Genomic DNA, 12,905 nt, shown 5'->3' on the forward strand with positions numbered 1-12,905 from the left:
AAATGTTTTCCCCAACACAGCTTGTCAGAGCAATGGGGCTGTAACTTGATGGTAGTGAAGGGTCTTTCTGTGGCTTTAGGAGCGGGGATGACATGTGCATGCTTCCAGGCCTGAGGAATGCAGGCTTTTTCCCACAATAAATTGAAGAACAAGAGAAGACTTTTCAGGAACTCAGGAGAAAGGCGACGAAGCATTTGATAATGAACTGCGTCTTGCCCTGGAGCAGAAACCCTCGTTATGTCAAGTGCCATTTCAAGCTCACACTGCGTAAAAGGCTGGTTAGAAGTCTCCGAATCTCCTCCAGACATGAATATGTTTTGTCGTTCTGCACGAGATTTAAATCTACTGAAAGAATTACTGTAGTTTGCCGAGCTGGATGTATTATAAAAATGTTCACCAAGAATGTTGCCGATGTGGACTAAAGATGAAGAAGGCGCATCAAGAGTAGGAATTACAAAGCACCTATAGCCTCCATTTATATCCTGTATCTATCCCAAACGTCGTTGGCTGGCACAAAACTATTTATAGAAGAAACATACTTCACCCAGGATTTCCATTTTGACTGCTTCGTGGTCCAACGGGCTTCAGCTTTCCGCTGCCTGAACTCTGCGAGATTACGTGACGTGGGATATCTGGGAAATTCGCCCCAATCCCTGTTTTGTACCGTTAAGGTTGTCGCACTCTCTTGTTCCACCATGGTTTGCATTTCTTTGGCACATTACCAGAGATTCGTGGAATAGACACCTCAGCAGCATTTAGTATCTGCTCTGTAATATACAGTGTAGCATCTTCGGGTGACATAGAAGAAAGCAGAGAAGGGTCCAAGGTGAAATGTGACCCAAAAAGTGACCAGTCAGCTTTATCTAACTTCCACCTAGGGATACGTTTCAAAAGTGAGGGCAGCTGAACAACGCTCTCTCAAACAATTGGAAAGTGATCACTTGCACAGGGGTTGTTGGGAACATTCCATATAAAGCATGGAAACAATGAGGGTGATGAAATCGACAGATCTATGGATGTATATGTGGTGTGAGCTGCACTGAAAAATGTTGGGTCTCTCCAATAAAGAACGCATAGCCCAGAGGCCAATAAAAAACGCTCAACTACACCTCCACGAGAGTTTTGACTAGTACTAACCTATACGAGGTGATGGGCATTAAAATCGCCTAGAAGCATAAAGGGTTGTGGGAGCTGACCTACAAAACCCTGCAATTCACTAAGATGTAACAAAGTGTTAGGTGGTAAATAAAGTTATACTACAGTTATGAGGCTGTCTAAAAGATGGCGCACTGCCACGACTTCAAGTGGTGTGCAGAGTAGGACCTCAGAGCAGGCGACCCCACTTTTTACGACCACTGCCAAGCCACCAGAGGGAGTATCACTAAGACGGTCTTTCCTAAAGTGCCGGTGACGTCTTAAAATATGAGGAGAGCGATCACGAAGATGAATTTCATGAAGAGCAAGAGGTGTCGGCCGGAGCTCATCCATGAAATAATTTATATCATCAATATTTCTTAAAAGGCCGCGACAGTTTAATTGCATAAAATTTACTTTTGCCATTTATAAAATTTGTTTATATCGGAAAAAGTAACTCAATAAAACTCGGCAGTAAAAAGACTAAAACTCGGGAGAGAGACCACTTGGATTACTTCGGTGCAGTAACCGGCTTTTGTTCTTCCCTGCACGGGTCTGCGTCTGCCACTCCATGCTACCCGGGTCAGAAGCAGGAGCCGCCAAATCGTCATACTGCATGGACAAGTGTGCCTCTTGAGTCGTGTCGCTGGTGTTAACCAGCGTCTTCTTCCGACTCGGATCACGGGGCGCCAGGCCCCGGCCGCGAACTGCCGAAGAGGCAGCGGAGGTGCTGGGCAGAGCGGCTCTCAACTCTGCCTGCTCCGGCCCCTTGGGTACTGGGAGAGCAGCACTATACTCCGTTTCACCTTACGTTGGACCCCGAGCCAAAGCTAAGGACCGCCAGAGCCAATCAAGCGCATGTTTAGAAGTGACGTCAGCTTGCTCCTCAAGCGCGTATCAGTGCGCGCGTTGCAATGGCGCTGGCAGGAAGGCTTAGGCGGGCTCTCTGGGGATGAACCCATCTCATCTGCCGTTTTCGATTGGCATACCTGATTTTGTGTACTCTTCTTCGCTTATTACGGAACGCTGGAGCATTCTGGAGTTGTGAGGTTGATGCGCGACGGTTTCATCGCCTTCCTGTGTGTGAGATAGGCTTACACGGATAGCTTTACCCGTCGAGTAGAAGCAGGGCCCGCAGAAACCTTTCGCTTTACTTGTGGCACACAGAAACCCATGCACGTTTTAAGTCACTCCACAATTCAGGTAAGCGTTTACATTAGAACCTTGACTTTAACCGAAACAGTCTTGCTTGCTTGGAAGTGCGCCGCATGCTCCTGCTCGCGTACAGAACGCGCAGGCCAGGGTTTTATATATCGGTAAATAAAAGTGGAAGAGCAAGCAAAGTGAGGGGGGGGGGGGGTGTTTTAATTCGTAGATTTTGCTGCTAAACCGTGCCTGCGTTTCACAAGAATTCCTAACGTGACTGCCACGACGTAGGGGGAATGTTCATCAAAACTAGCTCTCGGAGAACGAGTGACGAACCACGCACGGTGGTATGAAGCTGTTTTGTTTCTTTTCTCCGATTCCGCAAAAACCGCGCGGCATCGACGAATAAATCTCCGCTTCACGGCGCAACCAGACATTTTGTCAGTGGATGTTTTTTTTTCCAATTACTACGATGGCGTACCAACTCGTCCGTCGTGATTCCAGTGATCACAGCCTTCTGAATCCAGGAAAGCTTCCGAGACGGCACTAACGTGCTAAGGTCCGTTGAGCTTCGAACTGCGCGAATTCGGACCTGGCGATGTTGGCCCCAATTATTCCAACTCGAACCTTTGGAAGTTCGAAACATCTCTAAAAAGCGTGTAGCGCTGAAACCGAATTTAATGTTGCTCGAATTCCGTACGCAGTCACGATGTTGTGGAGGTTGATCGAGTAGAAATTGTGTATATTTTAGTTCTCAGTGTCAACAGCAAAACCTATCAAAAGAGATCAGGCTGCTGCAAGATATAATAAAAACAATTTTAATAAAAGTTACATTCCCAAACAAGCCCAAAAGCAAATTAAAATATATGTTAGTGCAAGTCTGCCAGTGCGAAGCGACACTGGTTTATCCTGTAGGAAAGAAATTTATCTGGTGCAGTACGACTGCACCTCACAGCGGTGATACATGACCGCACACCTGTGTGATGCTCATTCAGATGATAAAATATTTTCTTTGTTTGGCTCTGAAGAGACGCCGCATCGTGGAAAGGCAGAAGCCCCTACCATGAAGACTCTCAGTGTTGCGTCTAATGAACATAATAATGTAATGTATAAAAAAAATTGGGTCTGCCTTAACGGACGACGAGTCTCTCAGATGTAGAGCAGGATTTTAGCCAGTGCAGTACAGCCGCTACCCTGGGGTCTTTAAGGTACATCACGCAGTAGTGATACACGACTGCATGCCGGTACGCTGCTCATCCAGATCGAAACGGGCAGGGGTGGGGATTTACTTATTTTCACAAAATGCGCCTCAAGACAAGGACAGAGTAAGTGAGACAACACGAAGCGCTACTTTCAACTGAATGTTTATTGGAAAACCACTATTTATATACCCAATCGGGCTTCTCAAGTAAGAATTCAAATTCTTTGTCCGTCAGATGCACTGACTGGGCATTAATGCACTTGTCACCCCCTTGCATTCTAATGTTAAAAGACTGGAACATCTCTCTCGATATTTTACTTCTCAGCTTTCCCAGAATTTTTGTTTTTTCCAGTTCCGGGTCGCAAGGGCATCCGTCGCAATGAATAGCTAAATTGTCTGAGAAGGAATTCCTTACTGATAACGCGTGCTCTCTTGCCCTTTTATTAACGCATCTGCCCGTTTGGTGCACGTACCCTTTTGCGCATGTCATTGGAATTTCGTATACAATCGAAGATGCGCATTCCACGAATTTTCTTGAGTGCTTCTTTCTGCAAACTTCACCTCCGTCTTGTTTATTGTTAATTAGGCTGGACAGCTTTTCCGGGGCCGAAAGAATTAACAATAAACAAGACGGAGGTGACGTTTGCAGAAAGAAGCAGTCTAGAAAATTCGTGGAATCCGCATTTTCGGTCGCATACGAAATTCCAATCACATTCGGAAAAGGGTTCGTGGGCCAAACGGGCAGATGTGTTAATGAAAGGGGAAGGGAGCACGCGCTATCAGTAAGGAATTCCCCCTCGGGAAATTTAGCTATTCATTGCGACAGATGCCCTTGCGACCCGGAACTGGAAAAAACAAAAATTCTGGGAAAGCTGAGAAGTAAAATCTCGAGAGAGATGTTCGAGTCATTTAACATTAGAATGCAGGGAGATGACAGGTGCATTAGCGCCCCGTCAGTGCATCTGACAGACAAAGAATTTGAGTTCTTACTTGAGAAGCCCGATTGGGTATATAAATAGTGTGTTTACCATAAACATTCAGTTGAAAGTATACGCTCCGTGTTGTCTCACTTACTCTTCCCTTGTCATGCGGTGCATTTTGTGAAAATAAGTCATGTTCCAACTGGCCCATCGGTCACTATTGGTGGGGATTGAGCCCAGGATGCTGGGTTCTGCAGCGCGAGCTATGGCTCCACATGCTCCGAGCTTTTGTGCTCCAGCCCACTCGGCCACCAATCCCCCCTGAATATATACAGCAACTCATGTTTACAGACAAACCGGAGCGGGCGCCACCGGCGCTGCGCATACGCGGTGGGCATGATGCTCGCAGTCGCCCATAAACAAATCGTTGAATTGCGTTGTGGTCGGCGTGAGTCCCCGTGCTCTTTTTCGCGTTAAAATTGTTGATTCTACGTCCTCCTAATAATGTCTGACTACTTGAGCGGCTTCAGCGAAATTAACAAGGCTCGTTATACCGCAAATGAATAATGTGAAGTGCGGCGATTCATTTCACGTGGACGCCGCAGAATGGGCGCTAAAGCCCGACTGCCACGATGGGATTATACTCGCTATTATCAGTCGCGACGTCACTCGGGCTTCAAAAACGTGGACCGTAGCTGAGATAGTGGACGTAGATACTGAAAACTAGGCACCCTACTGGAAACCGGAAGTAGAATCGGGCATTACAAGTCGGTGAGGGCCACTGGTAACAATGATCAACATCTACTTCTTGTATCTACTGTTTACACTGAGCCTACTTACCCCAACCAACCTTCAAAAGTGTTTTGAGGCCTGCACTTACTTGTTATCGCAATTACTGGGTCAGTGTTTGGTTTACGGGCAGCTTTTGTTTGAACGAGCAGACGACAAAAAGCAGACGAAAGTTCGAACGATCAGGCGGTCGTGTGAATTCGAAGACGCACTGAACCCGCGGGTGGTCCGGACAACTTGGCGGTTTTCTATAGTTCATGCTGGAACAAAACAAATACATCTGGCGACCATAAACTGTTGCCCGCACAAGCAATCGTAGTTCGACAGCGTCTGGTTTGCCCCATTTCGCCGCTACTATCCACGTTCTTGGAAGAACGGAGGGGGCAGAAAAACACTTGAAAACTGAGCTTCAAACGTTCCCAGACTCTCTTGGCACAGCCCCCGTCGCAGCATTTTGACGAGAGGCTAGGTTTTTTGTCTGTTTTCTCCCAAAAGGACACAGGAATGCATGTCTCGCACGACGACTTCTGCCCACCGCCCCAGACCGGAAGTGCGCCCGACGGGCCACCACCGCGGCGTGACGTAGAAGAGTTGAGTTCGTGTATACAAGATGACGACACTGCTGCAAAACAAGCACATTAAGTTAACGTTAGCACACACTGAGCAACAACCTCAATCTCACTAAACCACTGTCAGGAACAATTTTGCAAGTTCAAGCTTTTGCAACATCTGAAAGTGGTCGAAGGGTGGTATAGCAGACGCAGAACTGACCAGGACGCGCTCGTGAGGAAAAGCACCGACGAGGTTACCCACAACACTGCTGCAAAACAAGCACATTGAGTTAATGTTAGCACACACTGAGCAAGAATCTCACAAGACCGAGACTCGATCGGGCACTGTTAAGCAAGTTCAAGCTCTCGCACCATCTGACAGTTGTCGAAGGGTGGTGTAGCAGACTCAGAACAGACCAGGACGGCCTCAGCGGCAAGGGCAGCCCCCTCCCCCCCCCCCTCCCCACTGCTCCACTCGCACCATCTGACAGTGGTCGAATGGTGGTGTAGCAGACGCAGAAGAGACCAGGTCGGACTCGTGAGGAAATGCACCGACGAGGGCACCCGCCACACTGCTGCAAAAGAAGCACATTGAGCTGATGTTAGCACACACTGAGAAACAATCTCAACCTCACTAAACCGAGACTCGGTCAGGAACTACTAAGCAAGTTCAAGCTCTCGCACCATCTTACAGTGGTCGAAGGGTGGTGTAGCAGACGCAGAACAGACCAGGACGGACTCGTGAGGAAAAGCACCCACGAGGGTACCCCCCACACTGCTGCAAAACAAGCACATTGAGCTAATGTTAGGACACACTGAGCAACAATCTCAATCTTACTAAACCGAGACTCAATCAGGAACTATTTTGCAAGCTCATGGTTTCTAACCACACTCTTAAAAAAAAAGAGTCGCTATGACTCTCTTTGGGGGGTATTGGCCCGCGCAGAATCGACTCCAGTTTGTAGAGTCGCTCGACTCTTTTTTTAAAGAGTCGCCATGACTCCTTTGCGCGCTACAGATTTGACTCCTCCACGACTCCAGTTTGTAGAGTCACTTGACTCTTATTTAAAAAAGAGTCCTGCGACTCTCATCACACTAGAGTCATGGTAGTGTATGGGCGACTCCAGGTGACGTAGTCAACTGCGACTCTTTAACGACTCTCATCCAACGGAAAAAAAGAGTCACACGACTCCTTCCTGGTAATCCCCATGACTCTGTAACAAGAGTTGTGAGGACTCTCCTTTTATGAAGAGTCCCCCGACTCCTATCGCAAAAGAGTCATGGGAGTGTATGAGCGACTCTCCGAAAGATAGACAGTGCTGACTCTCACTTTGTCTGGAGTATAGCAGCCCTAGTCAAGTATCAGTTTGTTGAACAAAGGGAGGCATTGTGATCGCTAGAAGACTTCTTGTCGCCTGCAAGGTTCAACTTGAATTACTCCAAAAAAAGGGTAGTAACATCAACTGTGTGAAAATATAAAAGTTGAAATGGGAATTTCGATTCCACCTAAAAGAAGCGGTAACATCGGTTGTCTGCAAGTGTAAACGTCGAAATGCAGAACTGATATCTTACAATTTCCTGTAATGAAACATGGAAAAATGAATGATGATGGCCTTAATGATGCTGAACTGAATGCTGCTCTAAAATTTATCATGAAACACAACAGAAGCTTTCAGGACAGCATTGTTTTGTTACATTGGAATTTGCACACAACAAAAAAAGTAAGTTTGTTTTAATCGGCAGCTTAACTTTCTATTAGTTTGGTTATACTTATAATTTACAATAGGTTGTATATATGTTTTGTCACATGTCTATACTATTGGCAAGAGCTGGTGTGAACGAGCATGTTCTGTTGCTTTATGCCTGCTTTGAGTGGGCAGGTGGGTGGCAATAAATTGCAGGAATCTTCAAATTTAACACTAAAGATAGCTGTTTTCTCTCAGCTCATATCACTGCCATTTGTGGAAATGCAATTCATGAGTCCTACAATGCAGGCACTGCAAAACAAGCCACAAGTATTTAAAACAATTACTTTATTATAGATTAATGTGATACATATTGGTTCAAAAGCCTGCTTCGGCTTATCACAGGGGTGTTATCACAAACACTCAACAAATAACATCATAATAAATAATACTAATACACAAAACTGGTATAACTATTAGACAAGAACGAAAATAAATTACAATGACACGTTTTGTGAAGGCTTGCTTTGCCTGCTTGATGTTGAGGATTAAATTAGAATTTAAAAAAAATTACAACAAGTTTCCTAAAAGCTTTGTTTGCCTACTTGCTGTTTTTTCAAAGCTTTGTTTTTCTTTTTGCAGTTTCTTCTTCTATGGTTTGAATGCTCATATCAACAGATGCACAAAAAAAAAAATCTAACAGAAGTTTAGATACACAATGGAACATACAAACCTTTGTATTATAGCTGGAATATTCACCAAATACATATGGAAAACATTAAAAGAGTAACCAATATTGGTAATTCTTTTCCCTTTTCTAGGAATGTGATCCAAGTGCTGTCACAACTTTCACAGCTCTTACCGAAATCTTTGTATTTTTTTTACCCATGAGGGTGCTCAAACACAAAAAGTGTGCTTCGTCGATTCCCCCCACATACTGACCTTTATATGCTCAGTACATGGCTAATACCCGTGAGATTCCTGCTGAAAAGTCCAGGATGTCGATAGATAGGTCCTCGCAGACAACGCACATGCTGCCAGATGTCCATGGGTGCTTTCCAGTGAAAAGTAACACCGGGTTCCCGAAAGTATTTACTGGGTGGGTCCTGGGGAAAAAAAAGCCAATGATAAGAAATAAGTTCTGGAAGTCAGACGAAGTTGTAGGTGAGCAAAGTAAAATTGTCGAGGACATGTTAAGTGCCCGCAGTGTCATAGATGGAAAGTCCATGCAACAGGGTGAAGGCAAGTGAGGCAGACGCCCATTGCTGCCTTTCTATATTTCGCTTTCCCCTATTCTCACTTGATTGTGAAGCATTTTGTACGGTGGAACTAGTGCATCAGGGTGTCTACCAAATTTCTGATTTCAAATTCCTCGACTTTTCTAAAATTTCCCTTGACTATTTTGATAAAAACTTCCTGACCACTTCTGGGTGAAAGGATCATAATTCGGAAACATTATTCAGCATAGTCGTGCCCATGTGCAACCATCAAGCTTTGTTTCGTATCGCCGTTCGACTCTCAGTGGTCATTTTCCCTGATGAAGCCAACTTTTTGACGATTTCCCTGAGAATTTCAGGTTGGTAGACACCCTGATGATGTATCAGGTTACAGATGGACACCATAAAAATGCAGACTATTGCATTCAAAATTATTTTAGCCATCAGGAGGAACCTAAAATATTCCCATGGAGAGAGATAGAGAGTGGAGGGGCGGGGGAGGCTGCTGCTGCTATTGTCTGCTTTTTCTTTTAAAAGAATATCACTTTAAGGCTCAAAGGGAACGTAAATAATAAATCAGTAAGTGCACTGAGAGCACTTGAAGCACAAGGGGCACGGTCCCTACTGAGGAAAGAGGGGATTATACCAAGTCTAGCTGAACCTGTTCTAGAGCACCCTGCATAATCTAGTTGCTAGGCAAGACTGGGGCTTATCTACTGAAAGTGTCTAGTACAGTCAAAGAAAGCATTATAAAATTATTTGCTGGGCAAGGTGCTTCGTGGCTGCAATGAAAGAAAAGAGTACATTAAGGCAGGGACAAGAAAGGAAGGGAAGACTTTTTTTCTGAATAAACTATTTGGTAGTGAGCACTTGTTTCTTCCTTTCTCGTCCCCGTCTTATTGTGCTCCCTTTTGAGTTGTAACGAAAGCAAGCCCAGATGGAATTTAGAGAGGGCTTAAAGCTTGCTTTAACATCTGTGTGCATGTGAAGGAATGCTTCATGTACAAGGCCTACTACAAGGTAGTAATCATTACAATTTCCATCATCACTCATCAACAATAAAAAAAGAGTACATAATGCATCTCTGCACTACAAAGTCTCTTATAACTTTTCATGTGCTGTACCTATATAGGCATCTTTTGCATGCAGAAATGGCGGGACACTAAAACTAATAGTAATTTGTTTATCATCTTTGCTTAGATAAATGTTTCTGAAGTTTGGCAGGAAAGACCCGCCTTCCACTATGAGCCCGAATATGGTCTTTGGTTTGTTTTGAAGTCATGGCCAAGTACTCCTAATAAAATATTGAAATAACCAGTTGAGAAGACAGCAGATGATACTTATCTCACTTGGTCTCCAGCTTTAAAAAAAAGATATTTACAGATTGGCATAGCGAAGACACCCTTTCAAACACATTTATCTTAAACAACCATAGTTACATGTGATTTATCTTCAGCATGAGTAGTTACATCTACCACGCAAACGGCACGGCTTTCCTCTGCTCTTGTCCCTTCCCCCATCTTGTTTTCTTTTGCGAAGATCGGCATTGATAAGAAGAGCGTAGGCCCTGACGACAGCAAACTGAGCTTGTTAGTGGTTGTCCACACCAATTTAATCATAACAGTCTAACCCTCTTTTTTAAGAATGCAAACAAACCAATGCTCTCCCACTGAAAAAGAAAAAAAGGAGTAAAGTGGATTAGAGTATGACCATAGCACCTCTATACTCATAAAGCCTGCCATTTCGACGACGGAGTCATAGAGTGCCTGGTCACGGATTTGGTAGCACAGAGCATTAAAGAGCCATTCCTCGGGGAACCTGGACGTCAGCACACAGCTTTTGCAGTGGCGAGGTCCCAAAACACACTTTTTTCCTGTTTCGCGTCCGCTGCAGTGAGACTCTTCTCCGTTGTATGCCCCTTCACCTTTTCCATTTTGGCGACCGCTCCTCGTGGCAATCTGCCAGGTTTCGTCAGTATAAACAAGGCTATGATACGACATAAACTGGTGCTCTGTAGCGGGGCGCCATCCTGCTGTGTAATCTTTGGGCAGCCCCTTTGTCCGCAGAACTCTGAGAATGTAGAGATTATCTATCCTACCTGTGACATTATCTGCAACTCAAAAATTTCAGTGCTGCATTGGATTGTTTACAGCAAGGCATGCAAGTGAGTCATGTTTTTTTTGATCCGCAAAACTTTCAAAAGGCCGAATTGTTTACCTCGGCAAAAACTGCACGGTTCGGGGCACAGCCACGCAGGCGGCAAGGCGTTGACACCAAGAGGTCCCGTTCTCTTTCCCTCGCTGGCTCTTGTGGTACCCTTGTCTCCGTCGACTGAAAGGAAAGTTCCTTCAGTGTCGTGCATACTTGAGCCTCCACTCAAGCAAAAATGATTCCATACGAACCTACTTGCCATTAAAGACCAAAGTTCACTTCTTCACTCTTATTTTCTGCCGACCTAATACAATGGTGTGTTAACAGGAACACCGCCGTTAACTAGAAGACTCATTCGTAATGCAAGTCCTACGTAGTAAGGAATCAGGTTCAAGGTCTAATTAAACAACAAGCATGGGCACTAAAGACACCCTCTTACATGGGTGGGCATTAGTGGACCCGATTTGGCTAACATTTGCGAGGCCTAGATTGACAACATAATAAATGACATTGTTTCTGGTCACATTATTTTTTTTAGATGCCTTGGCATTAGTTCTGACCTTGGACTGGTTTTGAGCGCACCAATATTATGTTTGCAACTTTGCCATGGGAACCACGAAGTTCTTTCAAAACTAAATAGCAAGCTTTAAAATAAAATAACAAAAAAGTTGTACAGATGCACGAATATAATTACCAGTGTCTATGCCCTACCTGCTGGCACCTGTTTCCAGAAAAATCAACAAATACCAAGTAATGCACATAATATACATCGTGAAGAGGCCTGCCAAGAACCTGATGAAATGCCAAGAACGCATGAACAGTTAAGTTTTCCGTTCACTGCATGGTTCTCTAAAGGCCCGTTCACACTCTTGCGACCTCTTAAAATTGGGTTCCTTAAAACCTCTTACAACGGATGGATAGATAGATGAATACGGCTGAGCCCTTTGGATCGGACGGTAGCTTATGCCACCTAGCCATTTTGTTTCACCATTTAAGCTTAGAATATCTATATGGGAAATCTATATTCACTCCGCACCGCAAAGAAAGTGGGGCTATGAAACCCCTTGCCATCAGTTAATAAGAAAATACCTAGTTTTCTCTCGCTTTCTGCCACCATTCACTTAATCTTTGCTTGGTAATCTCTACAGTCTTGAAATCCACTCTCCCTTCGCTGTCTCTAAAACCCAATGACGTTATTAAATTCATGTTGTCTTCAGTAGGCATGGGGTGAAGCCCTTTACAGTATAATATCAAGTGCTCAGCCGTCTCGTCCTCCTCTCCACAAGCAGTGCACACTGTATCCATTTCCTGGTACCTCGCTCTGTATCTTCTGGTTCGCAGAACATCCGTCCTCGCCTCAAACAACGAGCTTCCCGTAGAGTTGTCATAAATGGTTTCTTTGGCAATAACTGTTTTGTTTAATCTATAGCTTTCCAGAGCCGTCTTTGTCTGCATTCCGTCTAGCCACCGATCTCTTTCTGTGGCCTTAACTTTCTTCTTAACTGAGACCTGCTCTTCCGTATCTCCACTATAGCCTAAAAACTTTCCTCTTAATTTCCTAGTGCGCTGTCTCCACCTCGTGTCTATACTACTCATGCATAAATAGCTGAAAACCTTTCGTGCCCATTGGTCCCTATCCATTTGCCTCGACCGATCCTCAAATTCTATCTTGCTCACTACTTCCCTGCTCTCAAAAGACGCCCATTTATGTCTCCTTGTACTCCCTGGTTTTGCGTTTTGTAATGTGCCCCCAAAGCCAGTCTACCTACTCCGCGCTGTTTTATTTCTAGTCTTGCATGCACTTCGGATTTCATGCATAGCACTACGTTTCCAAAAGTCAAGCCAGGCACCATGACCCCTTTCCAAATCTCTCTCACCACCTTGCACCTGTTGTAATTCCAAAGTGCTCTATTTTTCATTGCAGCTGCATTTCTGTTGCCCTTACCTATTATATACTTTTCATGCTCTCTGAGATATTCTGCCCCGTCACATATTCATACTCCTAGATACTTTTATTTACTAGCTCTCTCAACTGTAATATTCTGTATTTTCAGACTCTCAACTTCATCACAGTTAAAATTCATGACTGCTGATTTTTCACTACTGAATTC

Source organism: Ixodes scapularis, unplaced genomic scaffold (assembly GCF_016920785.2).
Source record: "Ixodes scapularis isolate PalLabHiFi unplaced genomic scaffold, ASM1692078v2 PGA_scaffold12__126_contigs__length_90152505, whole genome shotgun sequence".
Taxonomy (NCBI): Eukaryota; Metazoa; Arthropoda; class Arachnida; order Ixodida; family Ixodidae; genus Ixodes; species Ixodes scapularis.